The sequence below is a fragment of the Aquarana catesbeiana genome, linkage group LG08 (genome assembly GCF_042186555.1).
Source record: "Aquarana catesbeiana isolate 2022-GZ linkage group LG08, ASM4218655v1, whole genome shotgun sequence".
In the NCBI taxonomy this organism is placed as follows: domain Eukaryota; kingdom Metazoa; phylum Chordata; class Amphibia; order Anura; family Ranidae; genus Aquarana; species Aquarana catesbeiana.
Window position 1 is genome coordinate 125,979,561 of NC_133331.1, and position 24,952 is coordinate 126,004,512.

Here is a 24,952-nt window from a genome sequence, read left to right on the forward strand (position 1 = left end):
AAAATTCCGCAGCTGTAAGCTGCTCCAGAAATCTAGGGGGGGGTCTGTCACCAACGTCCCGACATTTAGGGAAAGTTGGCCATTGGGTTCCATGAAATCATGTAAGCACAGCCTGGTGCTCGTTGCGAGTCGCTTAAATTGAGGGCTCTGCAATCCAGGTAGGAACTCCGGATTACCCAGAATCGGCACCATGGGGGACGGCTGCGGGGATACAGATGAGCGCCGGAAAGCATCTCTGGCCACCGTTAAGGTACTGCCAAGAGTGGGGTGTTCAATGATACCCTTGGGTAGTGGTGTTGTAATCCAGGGCCAACTCCTGGCCAATCCCCCGGAGTCCTCCTCCTCCATTGCAACCCAGTGTTTCGCCTCTGCATGGCAGTGCCAATCCACCAGCCTAGTTAGGTGGACTGCTCTGTAGTAGGCCTTAATGTCCGGCAAGCCCACCCCACCCCTACTTTTCGCCAGATGAAGCACCCATGGAGACCGGCAGTCAGGGACGTCTGGCGGGGCCAAGGAGTGTGAGTAAGCTGGGGAAAAAAATGATGATGGTGAGGAAGGGTGTATGAATGGTGAGTGAGTGATAATGGGATGAGTGAAAACAGCATGGGATAGCCATAGGTGTGTGAAAGGAAGCTAGGGAAAAACGGGTTTTTTTTTTTCCCCAGCTTACTCACACTCCTTGGCCCCGCCAGACGTCCCTGACTGCCGGTCTCCATGGGTGCTTCTGTCATCTTGGCTGCCGTGCCGGCGGTCTATTGGGGTGTGCTCTCTGCCTCAACCCCGGGTGAGACTCTATGGACCCAGACCTATATCGTATTGCAACACACTATCATCATTAATCAATGCACAACTTGTGAGTACATGGAAAATCACACTTTCAGTGTATCTTCCTTACAAACATCTGTTCATACATTAATAGGTACTTTATTGTTTTTGATGCAGTTACATGGCATCGGACTCCTGACGATTGGTTTCAAGCCAAGAAACGCGTTGAGTTTAGATCTATTGATGCACTTACTTATTGTACTATGTATATGTGTTGTTGTTACTGTATAACCAATTTATGAACTCTGCCTGTTTGTACACTGTTGTCAACACGCTTTTACCATGGTCTTAAATGTGTTCTCTTTTGACTGTATTTGGCCCAAATTCCCATGCCATTAAAACTTTTATACCATGATTATGATATATTACCATTTGTGGAATTTACACTGATCTCATTTTCTATACTATAACATTTACCATATAGCCCAACATACTCACCCACATGCCTCATACAAAGTCCCACAGAGAAAAGAAGTCAAAAGCATATGGAAAGCAAAAGGAAACACTGTCACTTACGTCAAAGCTTGTTTAAAGCTTTCTTTGAGAAGCCTGCACCACCAGAATGGGGCTCCAACCATATAGGCTCATTTAGAAACTGTAGAGGAAGGACTTCCACCCAGGAGAGGCTGAAATATGCCCCCCAGACCACCAGAATGGGGCTCCAACCATATAGGCTGTACAGGAAGGACTTCCACCCAGCCAGGAGAGGCTGAACCTGGCTAGGGCGACAAACGGTAAGGGATACCTCGCGATTTCAGTCCTGATCAGGTGAGGAAAAAAAAAAGGAGAATGCTGTGATCCGGGTCTGTCTTTGATTTATAGTTAACCAGTCCTATCAGGTGGTGGGGGCGGAGTCACAACCCATATGTATGCTGCCATGATGCACCAGGAAAGCATGCTTATTATACTATAATAAGTATATATATATATATTAAGCTTTAATCAGACACTGATAGAAGTCACAAGATTTAGTTTATATTTACTAAACAAAATGCATTTCCATGTTCTGTGTACATTTTGGAGCTTAGACATATTTAATGCAGGGTCCTGGGTTTAGTAACCCTTTAAATCCCAGAAAAAATATATTAAAGGACAACTAAAAATTGTCCATCGGGGCTTGCCCCCTTACCTGGTCTGATATTTACAGTAGCTCTGCTCAAATTCCAGTGTTATTTACTGAGCGTCCCTGCCTGGAGAAACAACCATTCTTCAAAATGCATCCTTGCAGAGTTCTTTTATCCTACAGGGAGCTGTATTCATTGTGGCCCCTAGCGGCCCTTCAGAGTACGGCTCTTCTCAGCGGAAAGCATTGGGCCGTGGTGCCGATGAGCAGGATTAAGAGGATCCAGCAAGGAAGCTTCCTGAAGAAAGGCTGTGCTTTTCCGGGCAGGGCCACACAGTAAAGAATGCTGGGAAAGGGGCAGTGGTATGTTTCAGAACCAGACTGGCTGCATTCGGGGGAGCGACCATGCATTAAAGGGCAATTTATTCAAAAGGTACAGGTCCTTTAAATCTGAATACCACACATATGTTTCTCGTCATGTGCCCTAGCCTAGTTATATTTATGCAATGGTTTTGCATTGTGTTTGATCCTCTTGAACAGCCCCTCTGGTTGCTTACAGACTCCTGATATCTACAAAGGTTAGATCATGTTGTTTGGATCCCATAAGCTTTAGCTAATGACAAATTAACATGATGTAAATGCCTACCTACCATGTGTTCAAAGGATGTTTTACCTTGGTCTCCAATGTATGTGGGTTTGTAGGCACTCTTTCTCGTGTACAAGTAGTAGCTCTGACAATTTAAAACATTTTCTAGTGTTTACATTACTATGAAAAAAAGCTGTTTACGATGCTAATTAGCTGAAGCTGATATTTGCACACAAAAGTGAATAAGTCAGGGTAGCATTTGTACAGCTCTCTCAAAGGTTTTGGTAAGAGACGACTTACCAGATAACTATTACTGCTGGAAGTGCAATAGCCCCAAAGCTTAGTAATCGAGGTGAAGCTTCACTTTACAAAGAATACCCAATCAAACGCAAGGGAAAAAAAACTGCATTTTTGCTTGCACATAATTTGATGATGGAAGTCAGCAGAGCTTCTCCTCATTTACCAAGTTCTGGAGCAACTGCACTTGCAGAGTTCATAGTCTATTTACCTTTAGTAAATCAACTCCATTGATAAGATTTACATAAAGGCTTCATGTACACTGCTGCTGGTAAACGGACGTTTAGGAGCAGTTGGGCATTTTTTTCAGCTCCCCTGAACTTTCCTCTGTTATATTATCAGTACATGTACACAGGGTCGTTTATAGTCCTTTCTAGGCAGTTGAGTTTAAAAGCCTTTTTTAGAAGGCAAAAAAATGCGTTCAGGACGGATGTTCAGAGGCATTTGAAACGCCAAACGCCTGTAACAGTTTGTAAGCATGGTAACCCGCGTTTAGCCACATTTCCTTTACAGGCGTTTTTTAATGGAGATACATTTTTTGACTATTTTCAATGCAAAATATGCTTCTAAACCTAAACGCGGCACAAACAATGTTTTTAAACATCGGTTACCATCTGCTAAGGTGAATCATTCAGGAGAGGTTGTAAAACGTCCCGTGTACATGAAGCCTAAGCTGAGCTCTTTTACATGCTTCCCTCAAAACATAATACACTTCTTTTATTCCTGCATTGCAAAAATGAAATGTCAGTGTCATTGTTTTTTTTTTTTTTTTCTGTTCAGATAAGGCAAGGCGTGTCAGTGGAGTGAGGTGGGACATCTTGTGATATATATTGTCTAGTTCCTAATAGTACTGACAGTACGTTACTTCTGGTACCTGGGGTGAGTAAGGAAATCTCTTACTATACAGCAGAGTTTAGAGTTTAAGTGATACTCTTTATTGGCTAACTTGACTTAATAAAGATGTAAGATTTGGGACAACTCAGATCCCTTCATTGGGCTTTAAAAAAAATTCTGAAAATGGTTCTGAAATTGACATATTTTTACAGAGTTACAAGGAGGGGCAGTGAATTCTACCCATTGAAAAATACAAATATTTTTTTTGGACACACAATAGTGGTAATACAATGCAGTGATGTGCTTCTCTGTGTTAGTATATCTGCTGTGTTTGTTGTGTTACATGAAATATCTTTAGTGGAAAATTACTGATAGCTTACCATTTTTTAGGGATACTTGTCCTTCGTTCATGAATGGTTCATCAGACATACACATATATATATATATATATATATATATATATATATATATATATATATATATATATATATATATATATATATATACATACATATATACACACACACACACATACACAATTAAATATACATACATGAAAGTATCTGCTTGCCAAATATGTTAAATATTTAACTGTCTATATTATTGCCAATAGGTACTAATAACATAATATGTAAAATTCATAAAATAGATATTGTAGGACAGATGAGATAAAGAACAGATAATCACGGACATTGTGGTTATATGTTTGTTACAGTCTGTTGTATTTATCACAATGCACAATACTTTATAATGTTGTATAATACAATATATTTTATGTTTTTTTATGTGCTTCTGGCAACCTCTAGCATAGAAGTAATCGTATGTTTTTATATTTTACAACTAGAGCTGGACGTTAGTAGATTTTCAGGAAGTTTCTAACTAGTTAACTTTATACACAGAAACTGTGCTTTACATTCTTATAATAAAATATACAATACGCCAATATAGCTATATTTATACTGCATACAAATGATCACTTTCGTTTAGTTTTTATAACTTCATTACGTTCATCAAAGTCTAACAAGTCATTATTGTTGCTTCACACTAGTGCGACTTGAGTCGCACAGAATTGCATGAAAATGGAGCCCATTCACATCAATGTGATTCAGCACAGTGCGAGTTGGAAAAAGGTTCCTGTACTACTTTTTGGTGTGATTTACAGTGCAACTTGACCCCATAGAATATGAAAAAACGCAGTCAAGACGCCTCAAAATCACACTACATAATCGCACTGAAAATCGATGCAATATCGCATTGCAATAGTGGGAACAGAGCCTACCATTACATATAAAGGAAATGAAAAGCCCAAATGTTAGGATGAAAGATGTGGGGCTGCAAATGTCAAGTATAAAAGTTCTCAATCTATGATCAGCACTACAAAAACTGAGGCTGCTTTCCTATTCATCTTACGATATTAGAGAAATAGAATAAAGATGGTTGGTTCTAGTAGGAGTAAAACATTTCTTACAACACTTCCAGAGGGCCGTACAATAGTAGTGTGCGTTTTCACGTGCTGATGTGCATTACATCAAGCTAGCCAGCCCTTTTAAAATGAACAGGCTGTAGCATAGCTCAATGCCCAAAAGTTTTGGTCCTGCTGCGGTTTTTGCAGCGTACTGCAATGCACATTGAATAGAGAATTGGAATACAATAAGCTACATCATTAGTGTCATTGGGCAATATCAGAGCCTCCAGAGTTGTTGACCAACAATATCGAACGAAGAGACGTACTACGTTTTTTTTCAGCTCTTCAGCTCCCCCTTTGGTCAACTTCTGCTAATTTCATGTTAGTAGAAGTTTGGTGGGTGTTGATTCCCGTTTTTCATTTCGCACTTTTCAGTTCATTTCTGAATGGCCGTTCGTCAACCAGCCATGTTACAAAATCGGAGGAGATAACGTGTTATTTATTATAGGCCTTGGGGTTATTGCTTTGACATTTTTTTTTGGTTGAATGATAATGATTTGATTTGTTATATTTTCTATATTTTTGGATGCATAAAATGCACTTTTTGGTTAAGTTATATTGGCAGATAGCATGTCTATTTTTTTTTTTTTTTTTTTTTTTTAATGCACAATAAAAAAATTGTGGAGAATAATACTTGGCTATGTGTTTTACTTCAAATGACAGTTTGGGAGTAGGCAGTTACATTTAAAAAAATACAATGTAAAATTGACAAGGGACACCAACATAGTTGTATCTTTGATCTTAAAAACTAAAGGATAATGGTGTTGTGGTAACTTGCCCAAATAAAAAAAAAAAAAAAGCAGAATAATATTATTCTTGATATCACTAGAAAAAAAAAGCCTTTGAAAATTTGTTTGCAATAACTACATCAGTATCACCAGCAAAGCAGCTTCATTATCATCCCATTAAAGAAGAAGAGAATGTGCACTGCATTTTGAGATTTCATAATTTGCCACGTCACGAATGTTAATTCTTTATTACGAATGCTAGTTTACAAGACCGACCGCTTCTGGCTCGTCCTTGTTTCCGACCATGCGTGTTTGTACTTTGGACTTTTGTCCGACGGACTTGTGTACACACGCTCGGAAAATCCAACAACAGACATTTGTCCGCGGAAAATTTTAAAACCTGCCATCCAACATTTGTCCGCGGAAAATCCGACAACAATTGTCCGATGGAGCATACACACGGTTGGATTTACCAGCAACAGCCTGTCATCGAATATTTCCTGTCGGAAAGTTCGATCGCGTGTACGAGACTCCCAGCATTGGTGTTAGCAGCCGCAATATGTCCCAGCACTGGAGTCGGCGGATGGAATAATAATTCCCATCACATGTGTCAGTGGACACATCAACAACTCCCATCATTGGTGACAGTGGACGCAATAATAACTTATATCATTGGTGCCAGTGGATACAATGATAACCCCCAACATTGGTGTCAAAGGCTGCAATAATAACTTACCGCATTAGTGTCAGCAGTCGCAATAACTCCCAACACTTGTGTCAGGAGATGCAATAATACCTCCTATCATTGGTGTCAGTGGACACAATAATAAACCCCAACATTGGTGTCAGTGGACACAATAATAAACCCCAACATTGGTGTCAGTAGACACAATAATAAACCCCAACATTGGTGTCAGTGGACACAATAATAAACCCCAACATTGGTGTCAGTGGATGCAATAGTAACCTCAGCCGCTGGTGTAAAAGAATCCGAGACCAAAATAATAAACTCCGCATTGGTAGTTTAATACCCTCCTTTGGTGGTTAGTGGCAGTGAGTGTTTTTTTTAATGTCCTCTCCCCTCATTGATGTTTAGTGGTAATGATTTTTAATCCTCACTTGTTGATGGCTAGTGGTAATGTTTTTCTCCCCCCCTCCTCATTGGTCGTTACTGTTAGTGAAGTTTGACCCTCCTCATTGATGATTAATGGCAGTGATTTTTAATCCCCGATTGCGGACGGTTTGTGGCAGTGGTTATCCTAACCTGTTGGTGGTTAGTGATAGTGAAGTTTAATCCTCCTCATTGATATTTAGTGGCAATGTTTTTTCAAACTTTCCCCCTCATTGTTGGTGAGTGACAGTGAAGTTTAACCCCCTCAGCATTGGTGATGACTTACCTGATCATATGGTCCAGCATGCCTTACTTTTCTGGGACCCCCCCAATCCCATTGGGGGTTAGTGGCAGTGTTTTTGTAACCCTTTCCTCCCTCATTAGTGGTAGTGTTCTTCTCCTCCATTGCTGGTTAAGGGCAGTGTTTGTTTATACCCCCCTCCCCACACTGATGATTAGGAAGTTTATCCCCTTCCCGCCGACCGTACGCTGATATGCGTACTCGGCTTTCCAGGGTTATACCGGGATGATGCCTGCAGCTGCAGGCATCATCCCGGTATCGTTGTTTACAGCGGGCGATCGGCTACCCGTGTATAACAACCGATGCGGCTAAAAGCCGCTCGGTTGTTATACCGGAGGAACGGGAGGGGACATCCCCCCCCTCCCGCCGCTGTTACCGGGCCTCCCGCCGCTGTTACCGGGCCTCCCGCCGCTGTTACCGGGCCTCCCGTGCGATCGGGAGGCCCGGTGTCCAATCGGCTGCCTTCGGCGGCTGGGGGCGGGCTGGAACGAAGCTGTGAGCGGCTTCGTTCCACCCTTCTCGTTGTAAACGCGGAAGCGACGTCATGACGTCACTTCCCGTTTACTCAGCTGCCAATGGCGCCGAATTTAAAAAAGTACACAGTATTCAGAATCGCCGTTTTCGGCGATCTGAATACTTTGAAGTGTAAAGGAGGGATGGGGGGTCTTTTAGACCCCCCATCCCTCCATAAAGAGTACCTGTCACCACCTATTACTGTCACAAGGGATGTTTACATTCCTTGTGACAGCAATAAAAGTAAAAAAAAAAAAAAAAAAAATTTTTAAACACAATTTATAAAGTAAAAAAATAAATAAAAAAAAAAAAATTTTTTTTAAAGTGCCCCTGTCCCCGCGAGCTCGCGCAGCGAAGAAAACGCATACGGAAGTCGCGCCCGCATATGTAAACGGTGTTCAAACCACACATGTGAGGTATCGCCGCGATCGTCAGAGCGAGAGCAATAATTCTAGCCCTAGACCTCCTCTGTAGCTCAAACCTGGTAACCGTAAAAAATTTTTAAAGCGTTGCCTATGGAAATTCATAGGTACCGTAGTTTGTCGCCATTCCACGAGTGCGTGCAATTATAAAGGGTGACATGTTTGGTATCTATTTACTCGGCGTAACATCATCTTTCACATTATACAAAAAAATTGGGGTAACTTTACTGTTTGGATTTTTTAAAATCCATGAAAGTGTCACTTTTCCAAAAATTTGCGTTTAAAACACCGCTGCACAAATACCGTGTGATAAAAAATATTGCAACAATCGCCATTTTATTCTCTAGATTCTCTGCTAAAAATATATATATAATGTTTGGGAACTCTAAGTAATTTTCTAGCAAAAAATACAGATTTTAACTTGTAAACACCAAATTTCAAAAATAGGCTTAGTCATGAAAGGGTTATTCCCCCAGCATCACTTACCTGATCACACGCTCCAGCGCTGTTCTTTCTCCCAGAGGCCGGGTCTTTACCAGTACTGTGAGGTAGAGATAAATCCTTCTCACAGTACGGTCTATTTCAATGTCAGGTGCAGAGAGGGCGTATCAGTGCCCAGCACCCTGATATGGCTCTAGTGCCCAGCAAATGGTGGACCCAGCCCAACACATAGCGGGCTTCACACAGAAAGCTGGTGGGCCATGTGTTGGGTATCAGGGGGTTAGATTTAAACTTGATTTGTGTACAGATGTGAAAGGTGAGATTTCACCTTTCACAAGTTCAAAAGTAGAACTTGTATATAATGATATATATAATTAGTTGGTGTACCCTCATCCTCTAAACCAGCTGCGCCCTCAGGATACAAACTGTGCAATCATTTTTTTTATCAGAGGTTACGATGTTTGTCTACATTTTTTGATACCATAGAATTAACATGTGAAAACTCAGCCATTGACCGCATTGTTGTAAACGACTTTGTAAAGTAGCTGTCCTTAGATTTGTAACCGGGAGTTTTACATTCAGTATCTATGCTTACCATTTGCAGGATGGGTGACTGCGAGGCATGATGACTGTGTACACTATTAGGTGCTTAGTGAAGGGTTACATATGATTTGTGCTGAGTTACCATTGGATATCAAGCCGGTGGCAGCTAGATACTCTTCTGCACCTATCTGATGGACCAGATAATACTAGTAATGATTTGTGTAGGATTATAATCCAATATTGAAGCAAATCCATCACTCTATTCCAAACTTATCCTAACAGCATGCTATAGGGGAAAGAATTTCAATTCGATCCCTGCTATCAAATCCACTAATTTTATCTTTTGAGGTTGTAGAAAGAAAGTCACATTACTTTTGCATCACTCAAAAGAATTACTTGCAAGTATTATGTAAAAAAAATAAAAATAAAAAACGTTTAATGATTGCCTGAAATGTACAGTATTGTCCCTCATGGTGCTCAGATATGCAAAAATTTTCCCAGCAGATTGGGAAGGTTTGAGGGAAATTTGCTGTTGGAAAGGAAACCCTCAGCCAGGCAAATATCATTTAAATACTGCATTGATAGAATGAGTGCAATTTCAAAGGTGTTATGCAGTTCATGTCCTCTGTATACTGTACTCTAAATACAGCCATATTCTGCACTGTAAACAATAGTTGCTTGTCGTTTTTAAAAAGATCCAATGCTTTAGTGGTCTATACACATGGAGATTGTTCAGGATTTAAATAGGGGATGTTCCACTTCTTATAGGGTGACTGTTATTGACTGGTAAGGCTTTTCTTACTATGGTATAGGTGCAATGAAAAATCTGGACTGCCGCACTCCGGATTGGAATAATAAAAGTAAAATCTTCTTTATTGAAAAAATGACATGGTATAAAATGCGTACATTGCTCTGTTGAAGTAATACAGCATAACCACTGACGCGTTTCACGCTCCCATAGAGCGCTTACTCATAGCTGGTTTGTACAACAATGAAAGTCACTGATATGCACATTGTACGTCTCACACATGACCCCATACTGATTGTATAACTCTAAACAGCTGATCGTTAGATTGTATGGCCTCTTAACATAGAGTTAATTGGGTGTGTGTTTTATGGTGGAGTGTTTATTGAAGACGTGAATGTGCAGACAAGATGTTTCTATAGACAATACAAAAAATATCCATAAATAAAAAGCTTATATTGCTTTTAAAAGTCTTTTGAAGAAGGAAAGTTAGGAAGATATAAAGTTTCTTTTCTTTCCACGGGACTGAGATAGGTGCTAAAACTAGCGCTTAGACGTATAAACATGTAAACCATTATATAAATGAATGCAGGTATATATGAGCCATATGGCCCAGCAGCCACGGCATAGTGTGAAAGATATCATATGTCTGCTCAGTTTACAAAAAATTTTTTTTTTTTATATATAAATGAGAATATTGTAAAGGTTATTATGAGGAGACACTATGAAAAACCACTGTGTTTTGTAAACGATAAAGTCTTACATGTGAGGATCTGTAACAGTGTTTGCATGACTTTCACATTTCATGACTTTATGTGAACTCTACCAGATTTGAAATGTAAACAAAGTGTATGTGTTTTTTTATGTTCGACGGGGACTATTTTCTCCAGAAATGCGGGGCCTCCATGGGAGCCAAGTTTTCCCCCTCACTGGCCAATATTTATATGGGCTGGTGGGAGAGGTCCCGCATCTTTGGACCAGATAGTCCCCGTCGTAAAGACACTGTCTTTTTCTGTCGCTTTATAGACGACTTATTGTTCATTACATCAGATGGAGAGGCAGATTTGGACAGATGGCTTACATACTTTAATGACAATCCACTTAATTTGAAGTTCACTGGAAATCTGCAGGTCAGCTCCATAGACTTTCTGGATGTGAAACTGACAGGCTCTGGAGACACCATCCAATCCAGTTTGTATAGAAAACCTCTCAGTGGCAACACTTTACTCAGAGCTGATTCAGCACACCCTAAACACACTATCACAGGCATACCATATAGCCAGTTCTTGAGGTTAAAGCGTCTATGTAGTTCCCCTGAAGTTTTTGAAGCAGAGGCCGAACAAATGGCACATAGGTTTAAAACTCGAGGTTACAAAGATGCATCTATATTAAAAGCACTCAATACAGTAAAATCTATTCCAAGGTCCACGCTTCTAAACAAGAAACCACATAGAAAAACCCAACATAAAAGAGAAACATCCCTTAGGACTCCAGTCTTTTCCACCTCATACAGTACAGAATTCAACATAATAAAGAAAATCATTGTGAAACATCTTCCGGTACTGTACAATGACCCAATATACAATAACATCCTCTCCAAAGGGATCAAGGTTGTTTCTCGCAAAGCACCCACGCTGGGACGCTCACTGTCTCCCAGCCTATTTACAACCAAACGTACTAAAACAAATTGGCTTAATTTCACAGGCAATTTCAAGTACATCAAAACCGGCCAATACATAAGATCATGCAGCAGCCAAAAAGAGTTTTTGATCCCCGCTTTTATAAACTGCAACACCAAATTTGTGGTGTATGTCATTACATGCACCAGCTGCCAGGTACAATATGTTGGACGCACAACACGACGTCTCAGGGATAGGCTGCATGATCACCTGTATAATATTGAGAAAGAGATTTTAACAAATGTATCAAAACACTGGATTTTCACACACCACAAAAACACCTCCAGTTTAGTTATCCAAGGGATTGAGAAAATCAGGACACCAGTGAGGGGAGGAGACAGAATCCAGATTTTTTGTAAACGAGAAGTCCTTTGGATATTCTCATTAGACACTAGAATCCCACGGGGGTTAAACTTTGAGTGGGACGTTTCACATTTTTACGAATAATATTTCTGAAAGACATGTCTAGCAATATATCTATACCCCTGTCCTCTCACCTCTCCCTTTAGCCATCCATTTATCCACCAACCTCTATCAAAAAAAATCGCATAAGAGCTTAAATTGCAACTATCCAAGAGCTTGGCTACATATAGTCTGGCTGAAATATTCCTTCTCTCCTCTCTTCAAAACAGAACCTTGATGAGGTTCTTGTATTTATTTCTTTACATGGATGAACAATTGGGGATATATCTATACATTCATACCAAAAGGACATTATGGGTTATATTTACTAACTTTTGGTTTGTCTGTTTAGTTAGTTATTTATTCTTCATCTCCAATCAGACACCACTATCCAACGGTTGCTGTAAGCAAGCTACAACACCTAATTTATAGGAATAGCCCTCACGATTTTGAACGCATAAGTCAATTTTTCACCTTCAGGGGGCCTATATACACATCATCCTATACCAGGGGTTGCAGCGAGCAAGGAGATACACCGTCCACATGTCTGTCTTGTCACTCATCCACTTGAATTGGTATTTACTTAGAAATATGTGTACTTTAAGTGCCATACTCCGGATGGATGAGGGGGACGATAACACATTTAGACGTAACATTTATCTTCTTTATCTCATATAGTTCTGCCCATACACATGAAGACGGTACACCAAGAGATGAGATTGCTTTAAAACAACACACTTAGTAAACGCCCATGTTTTCTTTTAACCACAGTGAATGTTATCAGGTGGATAAGCATATGCTTTCAAAGACATATATTTTTGAGAGTTTGAGCCACAGAATTATTAGTGCATGATATATTTTATTACCATTTATTTCCTGTATGCGTATCACAAGCTCGACAGGTATATGTGTAGCAGATTGCATGGGAAACATACACTCAGATATAGACCATTTATTGATCGTGTTTTTTAGTCAAGCCACAAACACATGGTTTAGCTTCCACTTTGTTTCATTTTATATATATTCTATATATACTTTCACGATGATAGAGATATATATATATATATATATATATATATATATATATATATATATATATACACACACATACACATGCCCCCTTCACGTTTTATGTTGATTTCCACTTTATTTTTCATTTTCACCTTTTATATTTATGATACACATAAATGCACATATACATGCATTTATAAAATACTTTTTTTTTTTTTTTTTTTTCCTTGTGGAGTTCAGATTACTAAAAAAGCACCCACACACCATATATGCATACACTTTGTTTGCATTTCAAATCTGGTAGAGTTCACATAAAGTCATGAAATTTGAAAGTCATGCAAACACTATCACAGATCCTCACATGTAAGATTTTATCGTTTACAAAACACAGTGGTTTTTCATAGTGTCTCCTCATAATAACCTTTACAATATTCTCATTTATATATAAAAAAAAAATAAAAAAAATTTTTGTAAACTGAGCAGACATATGATATCTTTCACACTATGCCGTGGCTGCTGGGCCATATGGCTCATATATACCTGCATTCATTTATATAATGGTTTACATGTTTATACGTCTAAGTGCTAGTTTTAGCACCTATCTCAGTCCCGTGGAAAGAAAAGAAACTTTATATCTTCCAAACTTTCCTTCTTCAAAAGACTTTTAAAAGCAATATAAACTTTTTATTTATGGATATTTTTTGTATTGTCTATAGAAACATCTTGTCTGCACATTCACGTCTTCAATAAACACTCCACCATAAAACACACACCCAATTAACTCTATGTTAAGAGGCCATACAATCTAACGATCAGCTGTTTAGAGTTATACAATCAGTATGGGGTCATGTGTGAGACGTACAGTGTATATAAGTGACTTTCATTGTTGTACAAACCAGCTATGAGTCTGCGCTCTATGGGAGCGTGAAACGCGTCAGCAGTTATGCTGTATCACTTCAACAGCGCAATGTACGCATTTTATACCATGTCATTTTTTCAATAAAGAAGATTTTACTTTTATTATTCCAATCCGGAGTGCGGCAGTCCAGATTTTTCATTGCACCTATACCATTGGAATAGCAATCGCCAGCACCTGGAGCTCTCACAATTCACCCAACGGAGGACGGGAAATTCAAACCCAGTTACCTGGAGCGGTGGTCACCAACCTGCTTTTCTTACTATGTTGAAGTCCAATCACAAGTTCTCAGGTTATCCTCTGCTTTTACAAAATAAGATGCTCTTTTTATGTGTGTATATAAACTGTAAGCTAATCAAAGTTTTTACCAAGAGTGTGCCAAATAATGTATTTCAAATGTTTTTCAAGAATAAACTTTTACATTAGACACCTATTGGTGTGTTGCTTTTTGATACCCTACATGCTGTTCTTGTGTGTTTTATTTTACATTTTTTTAAACAAATTCTATACTTATAAAATTAAATTTATGGCATATAAATGAGCTAGTCAAATTAGCTAATGTAGGACTTTAAAAAAAAATCTGATTGTATGTCTTACCTAATCTTTAACAAAAATAAAGCAACTAAGAGGAAAGCAAATAATAATCAAAATCGAGACAAAAAAACAAAAAAGTACTTTAGGACAGTACAGTCAATATAGTAGCAATACAATTACTCGATCTATCGAATAACAGTTGGAGGTATAGGTAGTGCATTACGCCCAAGTAGTACAAAGTGATGCGATAAACTTGGGACAATCCCTGAGATTATGCGTAGCGTGGTTATCAAGTCCAGATAATATGACAGTACAATCCCAAAGGGTAAGTGGAGAGGCAAGTGAAAACAACAATTTAGAAGTAGTCTGAATGTACTGCGCTGATCGACACTGACCTGTGTCTGTGTTTCTGGAGAAAGGGACAAGAGAGGAGTCTGTGTATGTAGACGCTCACTATGGGGATTTGAAATGTTTTTGGGCAACCCCTGTGCTGGGAGGGCAAGGGGACAATAACTTTTGGGCTATGAGGCAAGGAAGAATATGCGTATCAGTATTAACCTAAACATCGGTGGTATAAGGTCCTCAGGAAAAATGCTCAAATTCTCCACCCTAGGATCAAGCGATAAGAAGATGCTGAGCTGCTTGAAAAATGCAAGTCCAGTATTTAAAAAGTTTTGAGCAACGCCATAGCATATGAATTAAAGAGCTGTCAGCACTGGAGCATCTCGGGCAGCAAGGTGAGTTGGTTAGGCCCCATGTGTGCAATTTCTGGGGAATGTAAAAACTCTATGTAATATGAACAGTTCGATTATTCTCTGGGATGGGAAGAGATCCTGTGGGTGCCACCTCTGGGGCCGTTGTCCATTGGTCATCAGTAATTGCCCCTATGTCCTGTCGCCATCTCTCTCCACAGCACAAATGCATCTTAGAAGATGCGTTCAGAGTAAGAACAGAGTAAATATCTCCAGTTAGGCCTTTTTTGGTAGTACTCGGAGGCGCTACCATACCAAGAATAGTGGAAGGGTTATACACTAATGGTGATTGGTGAGATTGCCCCTGTATGGCATGCCAGAGTTGTAAATATTGATGGAAAGACATATGCGAGAGCTGATATTAGTCCACCAGTGATTGATAAGGAAACGGTGTACTATTGTCAAATAATTGACATAGATCATTTAAACCTGCCTGCTTCCAGTGGCTAAAACCTTCCAGTTTTCGCCAAATCTGGGTACCTGAGATTGTCCCAAATAAGCATATATTGAGAGTAGCCGGAATGACCTTTTACTGTTTGGGTAGCCCTCCAAAATTTGTGAATCAGCAAAAGGGTAGGGAATTGTTGTAAGGTATGAAAACATCCTTCCTCCAAGAAAGAGACTTGAGAGGGTCTTGCGGCAGTTAGGACAACAAGACGCTTTGTGTGGGGGCTTACAATGCCAATTCCCCCCAGCCAGCAAGGTGTTGCATTTGTGAGCACAGAAAATACAGTTTAGGGTTGGGAACTGCTAATCCACTACCATCCTTTGGAAGTTGGAGAACCTCCAGCTTAATTCTTGGCCGTCTACCCTTCCATATGAGATCCCTGAACAGAGAATACATTTTCCTAAAAAATCTTTGAGATATCCATATGGGAGCGTTGTGTAGGGAATACAATAACTGCGGCATCCATACCATTTGTATAAGGTTGACTCTACCCATAACAGAGATAGGTAGCTTGAACCAAGCAGTGTGGTTCCTCTTCCATTTAGTAAATGATGGATCTGTATTCAGGGTAACATATTCAGACAATGTGAAAGAAACCTTAATCCCTAATTATTTGAAGGATGAGACCAAGGCTATCTGGCTGACAGCAGGGAGGAGTGTATCTGTTATGGGATCTATCGGGATACCCTTTTTGAGGTTGTCATATTAATAATAGGGGTAAAATTGTTACTAAACCCACAACAGTAAAATCAGTCTGTATATGCAGTAAAACGGAAAATTGTATACTTGCCTTTCCGTAATTTTCCTTTCCTGGTGCATCTTCATAGCAGCATACATATGGGTTGTGACTTCGCCCCCACAACCTGATAGGACTGGTTAACAATAAATCAAAAACAGACCCGGCTCACAGCATTCTCTGTAACTCTCACCAACATGAAGATGCATCGGGAAAGGAAAATTACGGAAAGGTGAGAATACAATTTTCCTTTTACCTGTTGCATCATGGCAGGTATGGGGACTAACTCGCCATACGGGAGGGTGCAAGAAAAATTTTGTAATCATCAGTAGCGCAAGTATGCACCATGAATTTTCCAAATTTTACTGTCGCGAGCCAGGTTCACCTATTAAAAAGTGTAATAAAGGTGTCCTTGGAGGACCATATTGCTGACTTGCAAATAACCTTAGTAGACACTCAGCGCGGAGCTGTCCACAGAGCTGGCACTGCCCTAGTTAAATGTACTCTTAAGACCTCCAAAACAGGAAGGCCTTGAAGAGTAGGCTCTTTTAATTGTCTTAACAATCTAGGAGGTGACTGAACGTGTTGATGCTGACTGACCCTGCCTTAAGCCACGCAGGAGCGATCACATGTAAACAAGCCGGCGTCATGACGCCAGTTCCTCTCTCCCCTCTGTGTCCTGATCGGTACAGAAGGAGAGGGACCGGATGGCAGCAGTGCTGTGGGCTGGATGTGTAGTGCCCACAGCTCTGCTCTGTGACACAGAGCCACATCCATCCCTCCATGCACTGCAATAGCCTGTGCAATACCCAGCCATGCTCGGCCATACCCAGCCATGCTCGGCCATACCCAGCCATGCTTGGCCATACCCACCCATGCTTGGCCATACCCACCCATGCTCGGCCTCTGTATTTGGCCAGCCTGTGGAAGTCTCACACATGTGGTATCACCGTACTCAGAAGGAGTAGGATAATCTATTTTGGGGTGTCATTTTTGGTATGTACATGCTATGTGTTAGAAATATTGTATAAATGGACAACTTTGTGTTAAAAAAAAAAAAAAAAAAATGCGTTTTAACCACTTCTCGCCCACCGTCATATGACGTCCTCGACTTTGTGCGGGGATATCTGAATGATGCCTGCAGCTACAGGCATCATTCAGATATCAGCTTTTTCAGCCGGCGATTCCCTACACCATAAGAATGATCATAGCAGCTGTTCCACTGCTTGATCGTTCTTACGGGAGGACTTCCCCCCCTTCCCGCCACCCTCCAGTGCTTCTACCGACTCAACTCTACAATCGAAGCCAGGATCGTTTTATTTCAGGCTTCCCAGCCTAGAGGTGAGATGTGCGGTCTTATTGACCCCATATCTCACTGTAAAGAGGACCTGTCATGCCATATTCCTATTACAAGGGATGTTTATATTCCTTGTAATAGGAATAAAAGTGATCAAAAAATTATTTTTTTGGAAAAAAGTGTCAAACTAAAATAAAGTAATATGAACAATAAAAAAAAAAAAAAAAAATGTAAAGTGCCCCTGTCCCCGTGTGCTCGCATGCAGAAGCGAACGCATATGTAAGTCCCTCCCACATATGAAAACTGTGTTCGAACCACACATGTGAGGTATCGCTGCAGTCGGTAGAGCGAGAGCAATAATTTTGGCCCTAGACCTCCTCTGTAATTCAAAACACGTAACCAGTAAAAAAAATTTAAAGCGTCGCCTATGGGGATTTTTAAGTAGTGAAGTTTGACACTATTCCACGAGCGTGTGCAATTTTGAAGGGTGACATGTTAGGTATCTATTTACTCGGCGTAACTTCTTCTTTCACATTATGCAAAAACATTGGGCTAACTTTACTGTTTTGTTTCTTTTTTAAAGCACAAAACAGTTTTTTAAAAAAAAAAACGCGTTCGAAAAATTGCTGCGCAAATACCGTGCGAGATAAAAAGTTGCAACGACCGCCATTGTATTCTCTAGGGTCTTTGCTAAAAAACATATATAATGTTTTGAGGTTCTATGTAATTTTCTAGCAAATAAATGATGATTTTTACATGTAGGAGAGAAATGTCAGAATTGGCCTGGGTGCTCCAGAATGCCTGAAGGTGCTCCGTGCATGTTGGGCCTCTGTATGTGGCCACGCTGTGTAAAAGTCTTACACATGTGGTATCGCCATACTCAGGAGTAATAGCAGAATGTGTTTTGGGGTGTAATTTGTGGTATGCATATGCTGTGTGTGAGAAATAACCTGCTAATATGACAATTTTGTGGGGAAAAAAAAAAGAAAAAAAAAAAATCTTGATTTTGCAAAGAATTGTGGGAAAAAAATGACAACTTCAAAAAACTCACCATGCATCTTTCTAAATACATTGGAATGTCTTCTTTCCAAAAAGGGGTCATTTGGGGGGTATTTGTACTTTTCAGACATGTTAGGGTCTTTAGAAATTAGATAGGCCATCAGTAATTCAGGTGTGATCAATTTTCAGATATTGGCACCATAGCTTTTGGACTCTATAACTTTCACAAAGACCAAATAATATACACTTGTACTTATTTTTACCAAAGATATGTAGCAGTATAAATTTTGGCCAAAATTTCTAAAGAAAAATTACTAATTTGCTAAATTTTATAACCGAAACAAAGAAAAATTAATTTTTTTACTGAATTTTCAGACTCTTTTCTTTTATAGCGCAAAAAATAAAAAACCCAGCGGTGATTAAATACCACCAAAAGAAAGCTCTATTTGTGTGAAAAAAAGAACAAAAATTTCATATAGGTACAGTGTTGCATGACTGAGTAATTGTCATTCAAAATGTGAGAGCATCGAAAGCTGAAAATTGGTCTGGTTATTAAGGGGGTTTAAGTGCCCAGTGGTCAAGTGGTTAATCAACATTGCCTGGATGTCTGTTCTTAGATGGTGACTTGTCTTGACTGTCAGAAGGCTCCCTCCATCTTGTAGTCCTTACAGGACTATAGATATTGGCTCTCTTTTTCTCAATCTTCACGATTTACCTAATCCCTATACACTAAAAGCAATGGGTGGTCTGACTGGACAGCATTTCCCACAGAAACAGAGCAAAGCAGCAGACTGAAAATGAAAAACAGCATAATGCTAAGTCTCCACTATTGCAACCTGAAAGTCACAGGATTTTGCTGCAAATTTGATGCAACTTGAAGCAATGCCTGTGTAATCTCAAGGTCTATGAACACAGATATGAACGATACTCAGTGGAAATCATGGGGTACGGCTTGTCATGTGACTTTGCAGTGACAAGTCACACTAGTGGAAACTGAGCCCAACACAGTGATCCCAGAGCAAGCATTGAAAAGGGGATAGGAAGAGCCCAGGTGAATGCCATAAAGAGCACAATGATCCTAGAGCAACACTGAAAAGGAGATAGGAAAAACACAGGCGAATGCCATAAAAAGGGAAAAACATACCTGCAAACAATGACCACATAAGCATCCAGCATGCCTGAGTAGAGAGCTCCACCATTTGTTGCCCAAAAATGCCATAAAACCATTTAGAATTCACATTTGCCATTAGTGATGATATTGTATATGATATGTGCCTGAGCATGTTCAGATCACCATCCTGGAAAAGCTCTAGCCAGGAAACACAGAGGCCGCATCACTGCCTGCCTCTCATGCTCAGAGTGTACTTGCACTGCTGCAGCCATCTTGGACATGGCAAACGCCCATAACACAGAGAAAAGAAGTCAAAAGCATATGGAAAGCAAAAGGAAACACTGTCACTTACGTCAAAGCTTGTTTAAAGCTTTCTTTGAGAATGGGGCTCCAACCATATAGCTCATTTAGAGACTGTAGAGGAAGGACTTCCACCCAGGAGTGGCTGAAATATGCCCCCCAGACCACCAGAATGGGGCTCCAACCATATAGGCTCATATCTCTCATTTAGAGACTGTACAGGAAGGACTTCCACCCAGCCAGGAGAGGCTGAACCTGGCTAGGGCGACAAACGGTAAGGGATACCTCGCGATTTCAGTCCTGATCAGGTGAGGAAAAAAAAAAAGGAGAATGCTGTGATCTGGGTCTGTCTTTGATTTATAGTTAACCAATCCTCTCAGGTGGTGGGGGCGGAGTCACAACCCATATGTATGCTGCCATGATGCACCAGGAAAGCATGCTTATTATACTAACCAGACACTGATAGAAGTCACAAGATTTAGTTTATATTTACTAAACAAAATGCATTTCCATGTTCTGTGTACATTTTGGAGCTTAGACATATTTAATGCAGGGTCCTGGCTTTAGTAACACTTTAGTTTCCAGAAAAAGTATATTAAAGGACAACTAAAAATTGTCCATCAGGGCTTACCCCCTTACCTGGTCTGATATTTACAGCAGCTCTGCTCAAATCCCAGTGTTATTTACTGAGCGTCCCTGCCTGGAGAAACACAACCATTCTTCAAAATGCATCCTTGCAGAGTTCTTTTATCCTACAGGGAGCTGTATTCATTGTGGCCCCTAGCGGCCCTTCAGAGTACGGCTCTTCTCAGCGGAAAGCATTGGGCCGTGGTGCCGATGAGCAGGATTAAGAGGATCCAGCAAGGAAGCTTCCTGAAGAAAGGCTGTGCTTTTCCGGGCAGGGCCACACAGTAAAGAATGCTGGGAAAGGGGCAGTGGTATGTTTCAGAACCAGACTGGCTGCATTCGGGGGAGCGACCATGCATTAAAGGGCAATTTATTCAAAAGGTACAGGTCCTTTAAATCTGAATACCACACATAAAATGTTTCTCGACATGTGCCCTAGCCTACTTATATTTATGCAATGGTTTTGCATTGTGTTTGATCCTCTTGAACAGCCCCTCTGATTGCTTACAGACTCCTGATATCTACAAAGGTTAGATCATGTTGTTTGGATCCCATAAGCTTTAGCTAATGACAAATTAACATGATGTAAATGCCTACCTACCATGTGTTCAAAGGATGTTTTACCTTGGTCTCCAATGTATGTGGGTTTGTAGGCACTCTTTCTCGTTTACAAGTAGTAGCTCTGACAATTTAAAATATTTTCTAGTGTTTACATTACTATGAAAAAAAGCTGTTTACGATGCTAATTAGCTGAAGCTGAAATTTGCACACAAAAGTGAATAAGTCAGGGTAGCATTTGTACAGCTCTCTCAAAGGTTTTGGTAAGAGACAACTTACCAGATAACTATTACTGCTGGAAGTGCAATAGCCCCAAAGCTTAGTAAACGAGGTGAAGCTTCACTTTACAAAGAATACCCAATCAAACGCAAGGGAAAAAAACAGCATTTTTGCTTGCACATAATTTGATGATGGAAGTCAGCAGAGCTTCTCCTCATTTACCAAGTTCTGGAGCATGTACACAGGGTCGTTTATAGTCATTTCTAGGCAGTTGAGTTTAGAAGCCTTTTTTGGAAGGCAAAAAAATGCGTTCAGGACGGATGTTCAGAGGCATTTGAAACGCCAAATGCCTGTAACAGTTTGTAAGCATGGTAACCCGCGTTTAGCCACATTTCGTTTACAGGCGTTTTTTAATGGAGATACATTTTTGACTATTTTCAATGTAAAATATGCTTCTAAACCTAAATGTGGCACAAACAATGTTTTTAAACATTGGTTACTATCTGTATCTGTACGGTGAATCATTCAGGAGAGGTTGTAAAACGTCCCGTGTACATGAAGCCTAAGCTGAGCTCTTTTACATGCTTCCCTAAAAACATAATACACTTCTTTTATTCCTGCATTGAAAAAATGAAATGTCAGTGTCATTGTTTTTTTTTTTTTTCTGTTCAGATAAGGCAAGGCGTGTCAGTGGAGTGAGGTGGGACATCTTGTGATACACATTGTCTAGTTCCTAATAGTACTGACAGTACGCTACTTCTGGTACCTGGGGTGAGTAAGGAAATCTCTTACTATACAGCAGAGTTTAGAGTTTAAGTGATACTCTTTATTGGCTAACTTGACTTAATAAAGATGTAAGATTTGGGACAACTCAGGTCCCTTCACTGGGCTTTAAATAAAATTCTGAAAATGTTACTGAAATTTACATATTTTTACAGAGTTACAAGGAGGGGCAGTGAATTCTACCCATTGCAAAATACAAATATTTTTTCTTGACACACAATAGCACAATAGTGGTAATACAATGCAGTGATATGCTTCTCTGTGTTAGTATATCTGCTGTGTTTGTTGTGTTACATGAAATATCTTTAGTGCAAAATTGCTGATAGCTTACCATTTTTAGGGATACTTGTCCTTCGTTCATGAAGGGTTCATCAGACACTACATATATATATATATATATATATATATATATATATATATATATATATATATATATATATATATATGTATGTATGTATGTATGTATATATATATACACACATACATACATGAAAGGATCTGCTTGCAAAATATGTTAAATATTTAACTGTCTATATTATTGCCAATAGGTACTAATAACATAATATGTAAAATTCATAAAATAGATATTGTAGGACAGATGAGATAAAGAACAGATAATCACGGACATTGTGGTTATATGTTTGTTACAGTCTGTTGTATTTATCACAATGCACAATACTTTATAATGTTGTATAATACAAATTATTGTATGTTGTTTTATTTGCTTCTGGTAACCTCTAGCATAGAAGTAATCGTATGTTTTTATATTTTACAACTAGAGCTGAACGTTAGTATTTAGATTTTCAGGAAGTTTCTAACTAGTTAACTTTATACACAGAAACTGTGCTTTACATTCTTATAATAAAATATACAATACGCCAATATAGCTATATTTATACTGCATACAAATGATCACTTCCGTTTAGTTTTTATAACTTGATTACGTTCACAAAAGTCTTATGCCCCATACACATGGTCGGACATTGATCAGACATTCCGACAACAAAATCCTAGGATTTTTTCCGCCGGATGTTGGCTCAAACTTGTCTTGCATACACACGGTCACACAAAGTTGTCGGAAAATCCGATCGTTCTGAACGCGGTGACGTAAAACATGTACGTCGGGACTATAAACGGGGCAGGAGCCAATAGCTTCATCTCTTTATTTATTCTGAGCATGCGTGGCACTTTGTGCATCGGATTTGTGCACACACGATCGGAAATTCCGACAACGGATTTTGTTGTTGGAAAATTTTATAGCCTGCTTTCAAACTTTGTGTGTCGGAAAATCTGATGGAAAATGTGTGATGGAGCCCACACACGGTCGGAATTTCCGACAACAAGGTCCTATCACACATTTTCTGTCGGAAAATCCGACCGTGTGTACGGGGCATAACAAGTCAGAAATATCTCATTAATGTTGCTTCACACTAGTGCAACTTGAGTTGCACAGAATTGCATGAAAATGGAGCCCATTCACATCAATGTGATTCAGCACAGTGTGATTTTGGAAAAAGGTTCCTGTACTACTTTTTGGTGTGATTTACAGTGAAACTTGTCCCCATAGAATATGAAAAACGCAGTCAAGACGTCTCAAAGTCACACTACATAATTGCACTGAAAATCGCTGCAATATCGCATTGCAATAGTGGGAACAGAGCCTAACATTACATATAAAGGAAATGAAAAGCCCAAATGTTAGGATGACAGATGTGGGGCTGTAAATGTCAAGTATAAAAGTTCTCAATCTATGATCAGCACTACAAAAACTGAGGCTGCTTTCCTATTCATCTTACGATATTAGAGAAATAGAATAAAGATGGTTGGTTCTAGTAGGAGTAAAACATTTCTTACAACACTTCCAGAGGGCCGTACAATAGTAGCGTGCGTTTTCACATGCTGATGTGCATTACATCAAGCTAGCCAGCCCTTTTAAAATGAACAGGCTGTAGCATAGCTCAATGCCCAAAAGTTTTGGTCCTGCTGCGGTTTTTGCAGCGTACTGCAATGCACATTAAATAGAGAATTGGAATACAATAAGCTACATCATTAGTGTCATTGGGCAATATCAGAGCCTCCAGAGTTGTTGCCAGTGGATGCAATAATAACCCCCAACCTTAGTGTCAAAGGCCACAACAGTTAAGCCTCATACACACGATCGGATTGTTGGCCAAAAAAAACGTGAACTTTTGTCCGAAGGGCGTTGGCCCAAACTTGTCTTGCATACACACGGACACACAATTGTTGACCAACAATTTCGAGCGAAGAGATGTACTACGTTGTTTTACAGCTCTTCAGCTCCCCCCTTTGGTCAACTTCTGCTAATTTCATGTTAGTAGAAGTTTGGTGAGTGTTGATTCGCATTTTTCATTTCGCACTTTTCATTTCGCGCTTTTCAGTTCATTTCTGAATGGCCGTTCGTCAACCAGACATGTTGCGGAATCGGAGAAGATAACGTGTTATTTATTATTGGCCTTGGAGTTATAGCTTTGACATTTTTTTATGGTTGAATAATAATGATTTGATTTGTTATATTTTCTATATTTTTGGATGCATAGAATGCACTTTTTGGTTAAGTTCTATTGGCAGATAGCATGTCTATTTTTTTTTTTTTTTAATGCACAATAAAAAAAATGTGTAGAATAATACTTGGCTATGTGTTTTACTTCAAATGACAGTTTGGGAGTAGGCAGTTACATTTAAAAA

The 24,952-nt window shown here is 39.6% G+C and overlaps 1 protein-coding gene across 2 annotated transcripts in view; it reads left to right on the forward strand.

The window, feature by feature from the left end:
- Nucleotides 1–3,549: 3,549 nt before the first annotated feature.
- The window catches only part of LOC141106017 (lysosomal acid lipase/cholesteryl ester hydrolase-like), a 97,825-nt gene continuing 76,422 nt past the window's right edge, over nucleotides 3,550–24,952 (forward strand). The window contains exons 1-2 of one of the 2 annotated variants that reach the window (XM_073596357.1): nucleotides 3,550–3,650; nucleotides 22,136–22,234. The gene's annotated coding sequence lies outside the window, so the exon portion shown is untranslated. The remainder of the gene's footprint in view (nucleotides 3,651–22,135; nucleotides 22,235–24,952) is intronic. The other variant, XM_073596356.1, reaches the window with a different exon arrangement.